General features: G+C 38.9%; 1 pseudogene; it reads right to left on the reverse strand.

Annotated features, from left to right (window-relative positions):
* LOC138776785 (androgen receptor-like) overlaps positions 1-15,978 on the reverse strand; it is a 112,424-nt pseudogene extending 96,446 nt beyond the window's left edge.
* Positions 15,979-17,197: the final 1,219 nt, after the last annotated feature.

Raw genomic sequence — 17,197 nt, forward strand, 5'->3', positions numbered from 1 at the left:
GGTAACATTGTGGCTGCTATTTAGGGGTTATGATAACACACATTTCAGTTGTGGTAATGCAAGCTGGCCTTCGGAAGTGCTTCCTTTGGGAAAGGCTTCTGTTTTCTTCTGATGGGATCTTTCACTTCGAAGGAAGGCAAGTTGGCCTTCAGAAGTGCTTCCTTTGGGAAAGGCTTTGGTTTTCTTCTGATGGGATCTGATCCCATTTTTGGCATAGCACACATGGTTCTCACACTGTTCATTTATAGCCATGTAAATTAAGTCTTATTCAGAAAAAAATCCCCATGTGATTGCTCCTTGTAGTACCAAGGCAAGTTAACCTTAATGAGTCATAATGTTTGTTGTGTCTTTATGAAAGCTAGGTCTAAACTGATGCATTATGTGAAAGAAAACATATTTAAATGTACAATTATTTTTGAAAACATAGGGTGAGATTTATCAAACATGGTGTAAAGTGAAACTGGCTCAGTCACCCCTAGCAACCAATCAGATTCCACCTTTCATTCCTCAAGGACTCTTTGGAAAATGAAAGGTGGAATCTGATTGGTTACTAGGGGCAACTGAGCCAGTTTCACTTTACACCATGTTTGATAAATCTCCCCCATAGTCTTTAGGAGCTATAGACTTACTAAATGTTAGTGCATTGTTTTGATAACCTGCTTCCCTTGGTTATGACTCCCTAAGGTGGGTCAGGCATGCTCAATTTAACTGCAATCTCCAGGAAGTACTGGCAGTTGGTCTTCAATGAGCCTGCAAGCAAGGGGGATTATAGGAAAGTGAGGGCACTTTTCCATATCAGGGCAACAGTTCATAGAGGAAACCAGGGAGTGATTAGATACATGGAGAAAAGTTCTCCTTTTCATCTAAGTGCCCCATCACCACAGTGACTCCTGTTCCTGGTCAGAGACACTTACATGATAACTCTCAATTAGCACAGCCATTCAACAGATTGCTGTGATAGGTAAGCAAGTCAATGTTTCATGTTGTTTATGATTCAGGCAGCATAAAACTAGTGACAGGTTCCCTTTAAGTTAAAGAATAAGGCTATGTTCCCACTAAGGGAACATAGCAGGGAGAGGCAGCCACCTCGTAATATTGACAGCTGCTAATAATGATCTTGATTATGAGACGCCCGCCTTCCCCCGCTATGTTCCCGTAGTGGGAACATAGCCCTAAGCTTTACATAATTTTTACTATACAAATTCATTTTCTCAAAAACATCAAAGACCCCAAAAGATTGCTTTATTTTTAGCTTTTGGATGCAGTTATAATGAGGGGATTGTCATCGTGAAGGAATGAAAAGATTACTGTGGCAGCTCAGATACGCTGCACTGGTACATTTATAGGGAGCAGATGACGTAAATAAAGAAGTGCGTTTAGGACTGGGAACAAGTTACTGGAAAAAAGAGTTGCGAGTAGCAAAAATGCAAAATATTTCTATTTCCTGTTAGCTTTTAGTGGTCATATTCTAACTTTCACGAGTGTAAGAAATTCTGCTCAAAGTTTCTGTCACAAACAGAACTATTATGTAGCCAAGTAAATACTTACGGAATTTGTCCGGATGCCAAGGCTATAATCATTAGCAATACAGAAAAAAACAAATCAGACCTACACTTTCTACTGACCATTTGTCCAGGTCCAGATCATCCAGCAATGGCATTTATCTTGTTTTGCCACGTTTATAGAACCTTTATTAAAGCCTGCTCTTATCTATAATAAAACATGGGATTACGAGGGTCCTCCCAAACAGCCGGTCCTTCTTACAACCGTACACACTGATGTAGGACACACATATGAATGAGCATTACAATAGCACACACAGGTGCAAGGAAACCCCCTCTAGGCTTTGTGTTCTACTATTCAACACCTTTTATGTAATGCAGGCAGCCAGAATGACGAAGCATCATCGTCAGGGGAAAAAGGCTTCCAGCTTGTCATTGCACTTCCCCTGATGATGATGCAACATTCCTTCACTTATGTCATTGTGCCTCTTCCACTGTTCTGCAGGAGCCTGGCCAGAAGAGGCCAGGAAAGATGGTGAGAGCTGGTATTATAACCTGTGGAGGTTAGTGGCAGATTGGCATCAGCGTAAGTAGTGGCAGGATAGCGCAAACAGTGTTTGGAGTAAGAGAAGAGAAATCCTGCCTATGACCCAAAGAACACCATCCTCACTGTCAAGCATGGAGGTGTAAACAATATGTTGTGGGAAGTTTCTCTGCTAAGGGCACAGGACTACTGAACTGCATAAATAAGACAATGGATGGAGCCATATACCGTAAAATTTTGAGTGACAACTTCCTTCCCTCCGCCAGGACATTAAAAATGGGTCGTGGCTGGGTCTTCCAGCACAACAGTGAGCCAAAACATACCGCTAAGGCAACAAAGGAGTGGCTCAAAAAGTAGCACATTAAGGTCATGGAGTGGCCTAGCCAGTCTCCAGACCCTAATCCTTTAAAAAACTTATAGAGGGGGCTGAAGCTAAGAGCTGCCAAGCAACATCCTCAAAATCTCAGATTTAGATCTGCAAAGAAAAGTGGGACAGAATTCCCCCTGATGTGCACAAACCTTATCATCAACTACAAAAAAGTCTGACCGCTGTGCTTGCCAACAAAGCTTTTGCCAACAAGTATTAAGTCTTGTTTGCCGGAGGGATCAAATACTTATTTCTCTCTGCAAAATACAAATACATTTATATATTTTGTAAAATGTGATTTTCTGGATTTTTTTTTTTTATTCTGTCTCTCACTGTTAAAATTAACCTGTTAAAATTATACACTGCTCATGTCTTTGTCAGTGGGCAAACATACAAAATCAGCAAGGGATCAAATAATTATTTCCTTCATTGTAACCATATTCACGCAGTACATGGTAGTATAACTATATTCAGAAGGCACAGTGTGGTTTAACTATATACATTGGATACAATGTGATATAATTAGCAGGTTCACCATTTGGTACAATTAAATTCTAGGGGCCCAGTATGGAATAATTTAATTTAGGAGCAGTGTGTTATATTGATATCTAGAAGACACAGGGGTGGGGATATAGTGGCAAAGGTAGAAGCAAACACATTTGGGGGATCAATGCAATAGAGATAAATCCAGGCGATCTGGGCTGGATGGAGAAGAAAATGGAATAAGTCACTAGATGTGTTTTTACTACCACTGACTGCATCTGATCAGTACTGGATTATTAGTACACTTTTAATTTCAATTTTATATTATTATATAGTGCATATGGAATATTGTAATTAATATGTATGCTTATGAAAGAGGTTATCCTTTTAAAAAAGTCATACTCACCTTACCCATCCTCCTGCACTCCCATTTTTCCTGACACTGTCCTGACACTGGCTGGAGTTTAGAAAACATCATCCCTGTCTGTGATTTTTTTTACATCTAAAACATTTGATTCGTAAATATTTAGAGAAAATTGCAGAATACTTTCAAGAATGGAGAAACACTGCAATTCAAACAAAAATAAAAATGGATAGTTCAACATCTTTGTCCCATAAGTACAGTTCAGAGATGGGAAGATATTATAATTTCAGACATGGCTGAAAATACAAAAAAAAGGCATAATGCAGTATGGGCGTAAAAATAGTGGAAATGCTCACTATTTACGCCCAGTTTAAAAAAAAAAAAATGGTGTTTACCTGTTTTATTTTCACTCAAAATTATAAATACATAATACATAAACACACAGCAAAACTCAATAGTTAATATTACCATGTACAAGATGATATACTAGGTTAGTTTCTCGTATAGTTGATTTACATAACCCCAGTATATTCCACAGCATATTATAGTCAAAGACGAGTAAACATATCCATACTTTCCAGGTTTATGTATCTCTGTCTATAACCAATAAAAATACTTATTCCAGCAGAAAGTCTTGAAATATAGAAGCTGCATACGATATAACAAAAGGCGCTGTTTGCACGCTGTTAAGTAAAGCTTAGAAAAGCCGTACATCTCTGTGCTGTTTAAAGTCACAGTGATCCAAAATTCTGGACAAAGAGTCAAACATAGCTGATGGATGGCCCGGATTTTGCACACAGTTAATTGATCACTGATCAACTGAACAGAAATCAAACTTCAAACCGAAGATTATCACTATTTTTTTTATTTATACCGAGGATAATGAATAAAAAAGGACACACTTCTGCTAAGTGTCCACGTGCAAGACCCATTTGTCTATGTCATCTAGTTCTTTCACAGCTGCAGGGATAAAGGGAACAACTGTACACAACGAGATTATAAGATTGCTATGAAGACACACGTGGGGTATACACACAAAGTTGTCACTGCGCATTACACAGTTTTTTGTCAGAATATCACATGCTCAAATTTTTCCCCTCTCCCGAAGTCTTACAAATGCTGCATGTTTTATATGTTTAGGTATATTGTTAGGAACAAAAAAAGCCTACATTTTATTAAAAGTATGGAAAAGTATGGCATATGTGTGACAAAAAAAAAATCTTTTTCTGCCCCTCCTTTTACTTTTGTGAATTTTTGAAAACAAAACATAACACCTCGCAGACTATTATAATTGTATACACCACATACACTTTTCTTAACATGAATAATAATCTGTGTTATTAGTTACACTGAGAAAAGTATTCATGTAGTCTGCCACATACTATTCATCAGCAACTAAGGGATCATTTACATACAGTATGTGTGTTTCGAAAAAGAATAAAATACCCTCGGGCTATGTTCACACACAGTATTTCTGTTGGTCTTTGGTCTTTTTTTTTTTCTTCCAACCAAATCCAAATGACTTGTATATACTCAGTAATGCTTTTAAAGTGTCCCACCAGGTATATACCAACACCTGATCTGATATCAAGGATAAGAAAATGCATTGGCACTCTGGGCGATACAGTTACTACGGCCTATGTATAACGCCCAATTTAGTGATGCCCAATATGCCACTGCATCACCGTGCTGAATGTCAAGTTGTAAATTTACACGCCTGGAGGACGTCAAGTTGAGAATGTACACGCCTGGAGAACTTTTAATACATGTTCTATTTTTTTTTCTATAAATGTTGCCGTATTTTATTTTATTTACATTTATTTAAAATTGTATATTTGTGTAATATATTTAATACGTGTGTTCAAACCTAGGAGACACATACTGCACGGTGCTGCCGTTCGTATTGATTGCATTAAAAAGGTGTAATTTAGACACCCAGTCTAAATTAAAAAGGTTTAATTTAGACACCCAGTCTAAATTAAAAAGGTGTAATTTAGACACCCAGTCTTGTCAATGGAACTATAGAAATATTGATACATGATTGCAGATTTACTTTCCTCCTTGCTTAGCTTTAGGGTATACCATATAACACCATGAATGCATAAACTATAAAATATATAATCCCTGTATAGTGTCACCATAGTATGTATGTGGTCTGATCTCTATAACACTCAACAAGGAAATTATTTTGCCATTATAGATAATTTACTGCATACACTTTTTATTTTACCAATACCGTACACAATCATCATATTGCTATACAAAACTTCATGAAATTACTTTTACTAAAATACAGAATTTTACTAGGTCATCTGAGAGTATTGACCCTGTTCTTCACTGTTCATGGTAAAGAAATAAAAAAATTAAAATAAAAAAAAGAGTTGTCACTGGCAAACATGCAGAAAAGCTTTGTTGAGAAAAACCGTTCACTAGACACATATCAGATAATCTGCTAAAAAATGTTTCTCTGCTGGGAGCGGTAGGCCTGTCAGGTGTTTTCGGTATTCCTAATGGCTCAGGACAACCTTTTTGGCTTTAGAGTCTTTGCAGTAACAAACAAAAAGAGACTGCACCTCAATGAAATAGATCAGCCCCAATCTAATCTATGGGTTAGTAAAGTAGGTTAATAATTCATTAGTTGTACCCAGGTAACTATCCGATATACAAAATGCTCTATAAGAAATTACGGGCAGGCCTCACTGTTTGTACATATGAAGTCAAATTTGATCGACAAACATTTCTTCCACTTTCACTTCAAAGGCGGCTGAATGCTAATAGGCTATCACGTTGAGACATGAAAGTCCAACCATTAAAACATTAATAATTGTATAATAGTGCGTTGGAAGTTATACAGTGAATGTATCCACGAAGATTTTGCGGCCAGTTTAATCCTCCGGACTAATAACGGAACGATTTTCTGCCTATTTGTATCTACGGTTAATTTTTATTGTGTTTTTTGGTTCTTTAGTAATCGCTTTCTCCATATTATGTATACTACGCACAATGTGTTACAAATTGATAATGAAGAGTTACTTCAATGTGTAACCCTAGCTCCTTTAGCTGGAGCATCTAGGAACAAATGTAAAAGAAATGCCAGGGAAGGGATTGGGTTTCAGCTAATTAACCATCTCTGATACTGCTCACATTAATGTGAACTTAACGTTTTCTTCCCCCTTTCTGTTGTGTATATCGAATAGCAGCTGTAACAGGTGACACAAAAACAGTTGTCAGGCATCTAAAGCTGCAAAAATATATATTCCCCGCTGTCTGTGCGGAGAAAAGAGGGGTCTTCCTGCTTGGAGCCTGTCAGTCTTACCAGACTTACAAAATGTCCGCGACGCGAATAAGAAATCGTAGCGTCTCTACGCTGTGCCTGAAAAGTTTTTTTTTCAATTTAAGTCAAGATAAAATAATTACAGGACTGAAAAAGCAAACACATATGCATGTTATAAAGTCTTGATGCTTCTGTAGAATGAACAGAACCCTCACAATTATTTTCAAAGCAACAGGGAGGGAAGAGGCCATTATGACACCCAATGAAGTCATTATAAACACTAGAGAGGAAAGGAGGAAAATATCCGAGAAACAGATGACTAAAGAAAAATCTTACTATTTTGAGTTTAATATACTCTGAGCGAAGTTGGAAAGTTTGCAGACTTTACTAGCAAGCACATCTTCACAGTAGCTAGTGCTAAAATGCCTGCCCATACTAATGTGCCAACCCGAGATTGTCCCATGCCAATAGTGCATAGATGTTCACGACTATATAACATATCTCTCTTTTATGATCCCAAACTGCTATAAACTACCAGGAGCAGGAAGTCAGTAGTAAAATGAAGCTGTATCTTACTGTACTAACCCGTGAAGTCAGAGATCAACACTGAGGAAGGCCGTCAGGCAGTAAGTATCATAGATGTGTTGCCTTCCTAGACATTGCCAAAAATCGAGGACTGTCTCTCTGAATGGAGAAGACCCGTGAGGTTCATGTGACTCTCTAGACACATTTTGGTCATCCTGGCTATAGTGTAATAAATGAAGTCACTCCTGTTTGCAGTGAGAGTCTCGTGAACACATATAAGGTGACTGATGAATTGCTGTTCACCCTTAGTTGCCTGCGTTGTCCCCAACAGACCAGGGATTATCATAGAACACCATAGAGAGCTGACAGATGTAACATTTGCACTATTTTAAGGCTGTTTAGGCTGTTAACAGCGGGAATTCTATTAATAAAATAAAAAATTGGAATTAATATATTTTGGAATTCTAAGATAGTTTGAGAGTTCAGCACATAACCACATGCAGCCTTTAAAGTGTCTCCATGTTTTATCTTACAATATTTTTTATTTGTTTAGAAAGAAAAAGTAACAAACTCAACAGAGAGAGGTGTCGTGTAAAAGGGTAACATAGAATAACAAGCTATTTGCAATTTAAGCTTATTTTTTAGCTTTACTCTTGCCCACAAAAACCAACCCGTGGAGAAGTAAAAAAAAAAAAATCATAAACCGGTAACAAGAGACCTGATACCATAGTCTAACAACCCGAGCAGAAGGCGTCTGAGTAACTTCACTATAAACACCAAGTATCTCAGTTTTAGGCTATGTTGCCACAATGAGAAAATGACGCCCTTCTTTGTGGACGGCCATCACTTAAGCGCCAAAAAATGATGGCCGTCCATAAAGACAGCAGTCATTTTCTCATTGTAGGAACATAGCCGTAAAGTTATACCCAAACCTAAGAACTGCCTGATTTCTGAACCACAAAAAGACATATTCTGTAATAAATTGTTACAAGTGGGAGTGATGCAAATCAGACAACTAAGAAAAAACAGGAATACCAATGTGGATGCACCTCATAATGGAGTATTCTAGCCATAATATACATCAAACACAGAGTTCCACTTACAATGTATGTATGAAGGTGTACATTAAAATCATTTGTTCAAATGGACGCAAACTACTGGATCCATCAGCGATCTTACCAATAACCTAAATAAAGCTGACTGTAGTCTGTGACCAACATAAACCATATCAGGCAAAAAAGCTGTCCAGACTATGGTATGGCCCATTGGGCCACGTGGTGTTCTGTGTTGCAGTAAGTATTAGGTTAGGTTCACACAGTGTTTTTGCTGTCTGTTTAATGGATCTGTTTTTAAATGTTTCATTTTAACATATAGAAAAAAGTGGTCAACATTTTTTTTTGTATGCTAAAAAATTAAGAAAAAAAATGTTTAAATACTTTAAAAAAAATATATATATATATAAGTCAACGGAATACGGATCCTGAGAGGGGGCACAACAAAATCCTTTTTAACCGTCCATTTTTATCCCCATATAATGGATATTTTAAACAGACAATGAATACACAGCATGAACCTAGCCTTAGGCTAAGTTCCCACACCGCCAAAATTTGTATTTAAGTTTTACTCTGTCCGTTTCATTCTGTTTAATTTTGCTGCATACAAACGTGTAGCAGACTATGCTATTGTATATAGCAAAAAAAATAAATGAATGTTCTCCGTTTTTATATGTAATGTAATTTCATATCTAGGACATTGTATCTACACAGAACGATATTAACCAGACTGTAAAACTATAACTGAATGGGAAACTGTATTGCATATGCTGTATGGCATATAGCAGCATCCGTTACTATATATGTTTTTATTCTTAGTATAAAATGAGTAAGTTAACTATTAACACAAACGCAGTGTGAACCCAACCTTTTTGTAGCAATCATATATCTTGGCGAAGTTTGGCATCTGAAGAAGTTCTAAAGGCAATTTATCCTAAAAAAACACTGTACATCCTGAAAACTAGAGCATGCTCAAAAATATGGTATAGTCCAGGAGTGATAGTAAAAAATGCAGCAAGGTGGCTGAGAGGTTAGTACAGCTGCCCTGCAGTGCGAAGGTCGCGGGATCAAATGTGACTGAGGACAACATCTGCATATTGGGTTTCCTCCCAAGTTCCTAAAAAAAGATACTGACAGGTTAATCTAAAAATCCCCATTATGTCCCCAAAGTCCCCATTATGAACATGAACCAATGGGAGTGATGGACGTCTATATACAGCATTAGAGAATAGTAAAATTCCAAACTCTATATAAGCACAATAAAAGCAGTTTTCAGCGATTCCTAGTTCTGTGCTATAGTAAATCACAGCATTTTACCGTGTCAGTTATTAAGAATGGTCATATAGATGCCATGGAATTCTAAGTAATGATTCCCAGGATCAGCAATCCAGACAAAAATAACAAAGGTGCGGAAATAATTCAGCAAAAAACGATCCACTCCATTCCATCTGCTCTTCATTTCTGGCCCCTTGTTCCACTACAGTAAGACGCAAAGACATTATCTCACGTGTATATACATTGTATCCATTAGCCCTTAGACCTGTTATGCATTTGAGAAACGCCGAGAATATATTTAGTTTAGTTTAGAACGAAGAGGAATGACTCAATAAGTTACCTCAGTGCTTATCCATCACTGTCACCAGCTAAAATAACCAAAGAGCGAACAAGAGAGAAACACGCTACAAACGTTAAAAATGAGCATAGAAACCAAAGAAAACGTGGAACATACGCAGTGGATTTTGTTCGATTTTTTGTTGTGTTCAATTATTTATTTACTCTGATTAATACAATATAAAATCTAAAACCTCAGCGTATACACTACCCTATAGTTTATACTTCAGATGAATCAGCCTTACTATTACATACATAGATACATAGAACATCCAATGGTGAACACACAACTTGTTCTGCGGACATGGGACTCTCATAATACGCTGGGGCTGAACATTTCATTATCTGGCTTTACAAATCCTTCATCTCTGGGGAAATTATACTTCCCAGTATTATTAAATGTATGTAGTAAAGCCCACCATACGTGAATGAATTATAACTTGCATAGGTGGGGTCGAAGATAAACCCTTTAGCATAATCTATACATCTACAACAGAGTGCATGTGTAAAAAGTGCGGATTTATGCACCCAAAATGAGAGCAATGTGTCCATATGTATTACTAAGGCAAGCGTGAAGACTGGACATTCATACCGGTGTATATTTCCTTGGGACCTGAAAGAATAGATGAATTAGAAGCACAATAATGCAATGACTGTACTAATGAAAGTTATTTTTTAAAAACAAAAAACTTAGTAAATACATTTCCTCCTCCTTATATATCATTGTCGGCCACATGGTGGTTAAAGCCAATAAATGTAAAGACACCAAGAAGTAAAGCAATGTAGAAAAAATCAGAGGAAGATGAAAATAAAATCGAGCTATTCTGTCCGTGAACAGAAAGCTGAAAATACGACATACAAGAAATACGACATACATACGACATACAAAATAGAGAATTCGGGGCGACTGCTATTACAGATCAGCTACACTACACACACATCAATATGCAATAGTATAATGACTGAATGTTACTCAGCTGGGAACAGCTGCGAAGAAAACAACATACACCCCATCCGACAGGTGAAAATGTCGCTCTTGATAGATGACAATATTTGCTGCTATTAGATATGGTGCCATTATCCCTATATATATATATATATATATATATATATATATATGTTTCATATGTTTTTCTGGGATGATTTATACAAAAGCCTGTATGTACAGAAGTAAACTTAATTTTTAGGTAAAACCACAACCAAACAAAAATTAAATAAATAAATTTATAAAACAAATCGGAAGTTCCCATGAAATGACATTTATCAATTGAGAATGATGACCGGAAAAGAATGCGACTATCTGTGGATAATATGATCTAGTTGTAAAGTAAGCGAGCGCACAATGTGTATGCACCTCCTGTGATGACTGTACAATATTGTCATTCATAGACGTAAAGACCACGCTAAGTGTTTACAGACTAAAGAGCCTGGAGTGATCTGACGTAACATTTGAACGCCGCAGCTGACCTTTCTAGAATATTTATTTGCATGTGACAGGGTTCACCTTATATGATACGTGGTAATGTTTTCTGCGAATGATGCGTCTTTCCTGGCCTAGATATAGTTTGAAAGCTGGCACCATATGCGAGAAGTTTCTGAGGGTGAAAGTGAAATGTATTACGCCTGTCCTCAATATCAGAAAACTAGTAAGAAAAATACAAACAACACAAGGACAAATTCCACTGAATCTACATTCACATGGACCTCGCGCGCTGCCAGTTAAAGGAGCCAATGGTTTCGAGGAGAATGAGGGAACATTAATCGTGTCACAATGATAAACTTTATTGACTTTTTTTTTATGGGAATCCTTCATAACATTAATATGGGCTTCAATCAATGAAAGTGCAGTTATGTGAACTCAGTCACTGTCTGGATGTACAGTGAATTGCGAAAAGGCCAGAAAAGGCTACAAAAGTCAATCATTGATATGGACAGCAAACACATCAAGACTATACATATAGATCTGTCTACTCTATAGACATCTGCGTTTCCTATCTAGGACGCTGCAATCTATACAGAATAATATTTGCCGGACCATATAATGTACACAGCCCTTATGATGGTATATTGTGTTCTTTGATGAAATATTTTTTTGTTCCTACTTTATTGCTACCTGTTATTATACAGACATAAAATACACTGTAGCAAAGTATATTATTAAGTAATGTTATGTATTAGGTCTTAGTTTCTCACCAAAGGTTTTAACAATTCCATTAACACCATCTTAGTTTTTTTTTTTTTTTTTTTACTACACCTGCAGGCTAATTTCTTTCCTCTAAGAAGGCTGTATAATAATTCCTCGAAGACGAGCAGAAGACAAAGAGTCCATTCTTATAAGTTACTTAGGACTTGGATTATAGAGTCATCATCTTTCCAGGGGTTTAACACCCAATGATCTTTTTGTACTTGATATAATGGTTTGGGGGTTATAAGAAACTTAAATACAATATTAAAAAAAGAGGGAAAACTAAAGGCATAAACTGTAGGTACAATACAGATGTTGTTCTCTGCACCCGCACTGACTGATCCAGAAAAGTTCCTTTGAAGAATAAATCCGCAAACACCCTTCACTTTCACTGCAGGCTCATATACAAATATCAGACAGAGGAAGAAATAGGATGTTCTGACCTGGACTTACCCTGATAAAAAATACACTGACCTTGTGCCACACACAAGCAATTGAGCATAATGTGAGCAATCAAGAGCTTTTCATAGTTTGATGGATAGATAGATAGATAGATAGATAGATAGATAGATAGATAGATAGATAGGAGATAGATAGATAGATAGACAAAAAGAGATGATAGATAGATAGATAGATAGATAGATAGATAGATAGATAGATAGATAGATAGATAGATAGATAGATAGATAGATAGGAGATAGATAGATAGATCAAAAGAGATCATAGATAGATAGATAGATAGATAGATAGATAGATAGATAGATAGATAGATAGATAGATAAATAGATAGATAGATAGATAGATAGATCAAAAGAGATCATAGATAGATTGATAGATAGATAGATAGATAGATAGATAGATAGATAGATAGATAGATAGATAGATAATGGATAGATAGATAGATAGATAGACAAAAAGAGATCATAGATAGATAGATAGATAGATAGATAGATAGATAGATAGATAGATAGGAGATAGATAGATAGGAGATAGATAGATAGATAGATAGATAGATAGATAGATAGACAAAAAGAGATCATAGATAGATATAGATAGACAGATAGATAGATAGATAGATAGATAATTGATAGATAGATAGATAGATAGACAAAAAGAGATCATAGATAGATATAGATAGATAGACAAAAAGAGATCATAGATAGATATAGATAGATAGACAAAAAGAGATCATAGATAGATAGATAGATAGATAGATAGATAATGGATATATAGACAAAAAGAAAGAAGATATATCATAGATATATAGATAAATAGATAGATAGATAGATAGATAGATAGATAGATAGAAGATAGATAGGAGATAGATGATAGATAGATAGACAGAAAGAAAGAAAGAAAGATAGATAGATTGATAGAGTAGATGATGAAAGAATAAATGATAGCAAACACATAGATAGGCAGATAGATTATAGATAACAAATAAATAATACATAAATGGATAAATAGATAGATCATAGAAGATAGATATATATTTGATAGATAGATATATAGATAGATATTAGGCAAATAAATAAATATTAGACCAGTAAACGGATAAATTAAAAGATAATAGACAAATACATACTGCAGATAGATAGATAGATAGATAGATAGATAGACTGATTAAAGGCAAATACATAGTGTAGATAGACAAACAGATACTGTAAATAGATATGTAAACAGATAGATATCCATTGAACTATCAATGCACAGAACAATACAAAGATGAGTAGATAATAGTACAAGATAGATAGACAGATAGGAGAGAAAGATAGGAGATAGAAGAGAGAGAAGAGAGAGAGAGATGATAGATAGATAGATAGATAGATAGATAGATAGATAGATAGATAGATAGATAGGATATAGATAGATAGATAGGAGATAGATAGATAGATAGATAGATAGATAGATAGGAGATAGATAGATAGATAGATAGATAGATAGATAGATAGATAGATAGATAGATAGGAGATAGATAACTGCACAGTAGATCTGAAATGTGTGACCTGATCCTGAATAAGCCACAGTGTTTTACAATAAATGACTTTTTCAGTCCATGGTTACTCTTACACTTTGTTTGACATTGTAAATAACTAAATACAAGAGACATACAGTATATGAGACCACCTAAATATATAAATAACCAAACAAAACAGACAAGCTAACAATTATGGGACACATAGACTGGAGCACAGAACCCTGGTGCCCATGCAGGAATCTTCCCTGCTGTTGTATCACTCACCTCCTGGCTCTCCTGGTTGTCCTAGTGCTTTATAGCCTGTGTAACCTGCTAACCTCTGATCCTAGAAATACTATTGTAAGAGACAGTGAACAAAAAGAAAGTCTAAAAAGTCACCTAAAATCTTTGCAGGAATGTAATGTTACCGCACACATTGACCACCAGCTTTTCTGCCACTTCATTTATTTTTTTTACTTACTTCTTACAGGTAATAAATGTATTGTATACCCGATGAATGATTATTTTTTCAGTGCTGTTCAAAATTAACAATACTGTATATTCTATGGTATTGGCACTGTACAGCATTACTTACAGGTGCCCTCCTTACTATTATGGCATAGGTTAGGGCAAAGCACTGGATAGCAAGTAGCAGTGCTGCCCAGTGCTGCTACCACTGACAGCACACACAGGTGACAGCACACACTGTAGATGTCATCATGTCGATAGCAGACAGTGACACCAGATAGGGTCATTACAGAACACTGATTTATTATAGCATTCAGACAGTTGCATCACTACAACTCCCAGCATGTCTTTGCAGCAGCAGGTTGTTACTTTTATAGAATAATCACATCCTTTACCAACCTGTACAAGAAAGGAGAACAGTGTAACATTCAGTCCACTCACCTCATCTCACCAAATGCCCCAGGGTATCCCTCCATCCATGGACTCATCTCAGACTTCATGGGACTGCCATAGGGCACTCTGCCCAGCATGGCTGTCGCTGGATACCAAGTGTCCGATGGGAATTCGCTGTTGGTACCAGGTGGAGCATGGCTTCGTGGGTAACTATACAGGCTGGCATCAGTAATAGAACCAGCCGACTGTCCCTCCTCGAAGAGAGGGTGCCAGTTACCAGCTGGACCACAGTGGGCATAACCTGATATTTCACCATACCTGGCGGGGGCCCCCCAAGCACTGCCACCAAACTCCATGGGGCTTTCGACTTTTATTCTGCCATGTGGTGTTAGGGCCATCTGAAAGCTGTAGGCTGGGTAGGCAGGGTTATCTTCCATGAATGTAGAGGGCTTGTACAAAGTAAGGCTGGGTGCCAACTCCATGCCACGGCTTCTGTAGCCCCCTGATTCAGGCAGTGCCAACTCTGTACAGGGTTGCTCCTTCTCATCTGTGCCCAGAGAGCTGCCATCCTCTGGGGCTTTGCCAGCAGAGAAGTTACTCTGGCTGTTCCTCCTGAAGGCACTTTCGTGGTACTGGGGGGATGAGGTGGCAGACTTGTCTTCCTCACCAGCTGGCACTTGTGGGTGTCCACAGTGTGAGTGGGGGCTCCAGCGAACATGCAGTCTCCTCTCTGGGTGTCGGTGCCAGCGTTAAGGTGCTCCAGTGCCTCCATGCTCAGCCCTAGGGACACTGAGACAGCTTGCAGATCTCCTTGGCACTCTCTGAGATGCCCTCTGGCGTCAGCGGGTACCTCTCCTTGGACACTTGCTCTGAGGTGCCCTCCTCTGTCTCTAGCATCCTCCCTGCTCGCCCAGAATCTCCTTCAGCTCTGAAGAGCAGCTGCCCAGGCAGGGAACTGAGACACCTCCCTGGGGGGGCTGCAGGGAGCCGGCTCTGGCTCGGCACCTTCTCTCCAGGGAGCCGCCTGGGTGCCCGGGCTTCACTCCAGTCTCCCTGGGGTTCTGTCCAGGTGGTGTGGGGGTGGGGGGCTCCCTCCAGGCTGGCAGCGTGTGGCAGGGCTCAGGTGGAGCAGCAGCCTTCCTGTCACTTTGCAGCGCCCCCCGGACACTCAGAAAGAGATTCTCAAATGCCCCTCGTATCATCTTGCCGGGCGGCTGCTTGTAGACCCCCCCGAGTCCAATGTGCACCTCCATCTCCTTCCCAGGTCAGGGCTCAGGGCTGCAATCAGGGCAGTATGAGCAGTAAAGTTGTCAGGGGCCCCGGCCCAAACTAGAATCCAGGGGGCCCGCTGAAACTCCTCACAACTGTACTGCACGCACACACACTGCTCCTACAGCCTGTCAGCCTGCTCACTGTGACAAGCAGAGGAGGTGTGGACAGAAGCAGGGCCCCTCCTCACTCCCCCGCCTCCTCACTACCTTCGCTCGCTGCTTTCTCTGGGACAGAAGAGGAGCAGGAGAGGAGGGGCCCCAGCCGGCTGTGTGCTGGAGAGAAGGAGACCAGGACTGCACCACATGCTGCCAGAGAGTGTAAGTGTACTGGTGTGTGTGTGTGGTGTGTGTGTGTGTGTGTGTTAGTGAGCTGTGCGTGTGTGTGTGTGTGTGTGTGTGTGTGTGTGTTAGTGAGCTGTGCGTGTGTGTGTGGGTGTGTGTGTGTGTGTGTGTGTTACTGAGCTGTGCGTGTGTGTGTGTTAGTGAGTTGTGTGGGGGTCGTCTGGAGTGAGGGGCAGGTAGTAATGGTGAGCACAGCTTTGGATATCTGAATCCAACTCCCAGCCCCTCTGTGCTATATGCTGGAACTTGTAGTTAGGAATGCACGATGCACCGAACTATTGATACTACTATAGATATAAAAATATGGTTCAGTACCAGGATTTCCTGGTATCAATATTAAGCTGCCTAATAACGCAGCCTAACATAAAGTATAGTGCAGAGAACACGGCAGGCAGGCAGACTTGATGAGCGCCGGCATGTTTTCTGGGTGCTGCCCTGCCCCCTAGCGTCACCTCCTTGACCCACCCCCCTTTCACTCACTGTAGAGATAAGTTTTAATAGCCAGCACCCAGCGAACGCTTGAGCCGGCTATTTAACTGTGTAGATGCCCTGTTACAAGTGACAGAGGCATATGACCCCCTCCTGATGCAGTGAGGGTCGGCTACTATGTGAAGCAGAACCCTGCTGCTAATGAGTGCAGCCCCTCAGACCTCAGCCCCTTGTCCCTTGAATGCAGCCGGTGTGAGAAGCTGCGGCTAGAGGAATGGACCTGTGGGGCAGATTAACCCTTTCCTGTATGTCCAGAGCTGACAGCCTTCTGTAGCCTTCTGTTACTGCTGGGTGCGCTGACACATTGTCCATATTTCACAACTACAACACCCAGCGTACCCTAATAGCTGAAATATTACAAGACTACAAC

This window comes from Dendropsophus ebraccatus, unplaced genomic scaffold (assembly GCF_027789765.1).
Source record: "Dendropsophus ebraccatus isolate aDenEbr1 unplaced genomic scaffold, aDenEbr1.pat pat_scaffold_476_ctg1, whole genome shotgun sequence".
In the NCBI taxonomy this organism is placed as follows: domain Eukaryota; kingdom Metazoa; phylum Chordata; class Amphibia; order Anura; family Hylidae; genus Dendropsophus; species Dendropsophus ebraccatus.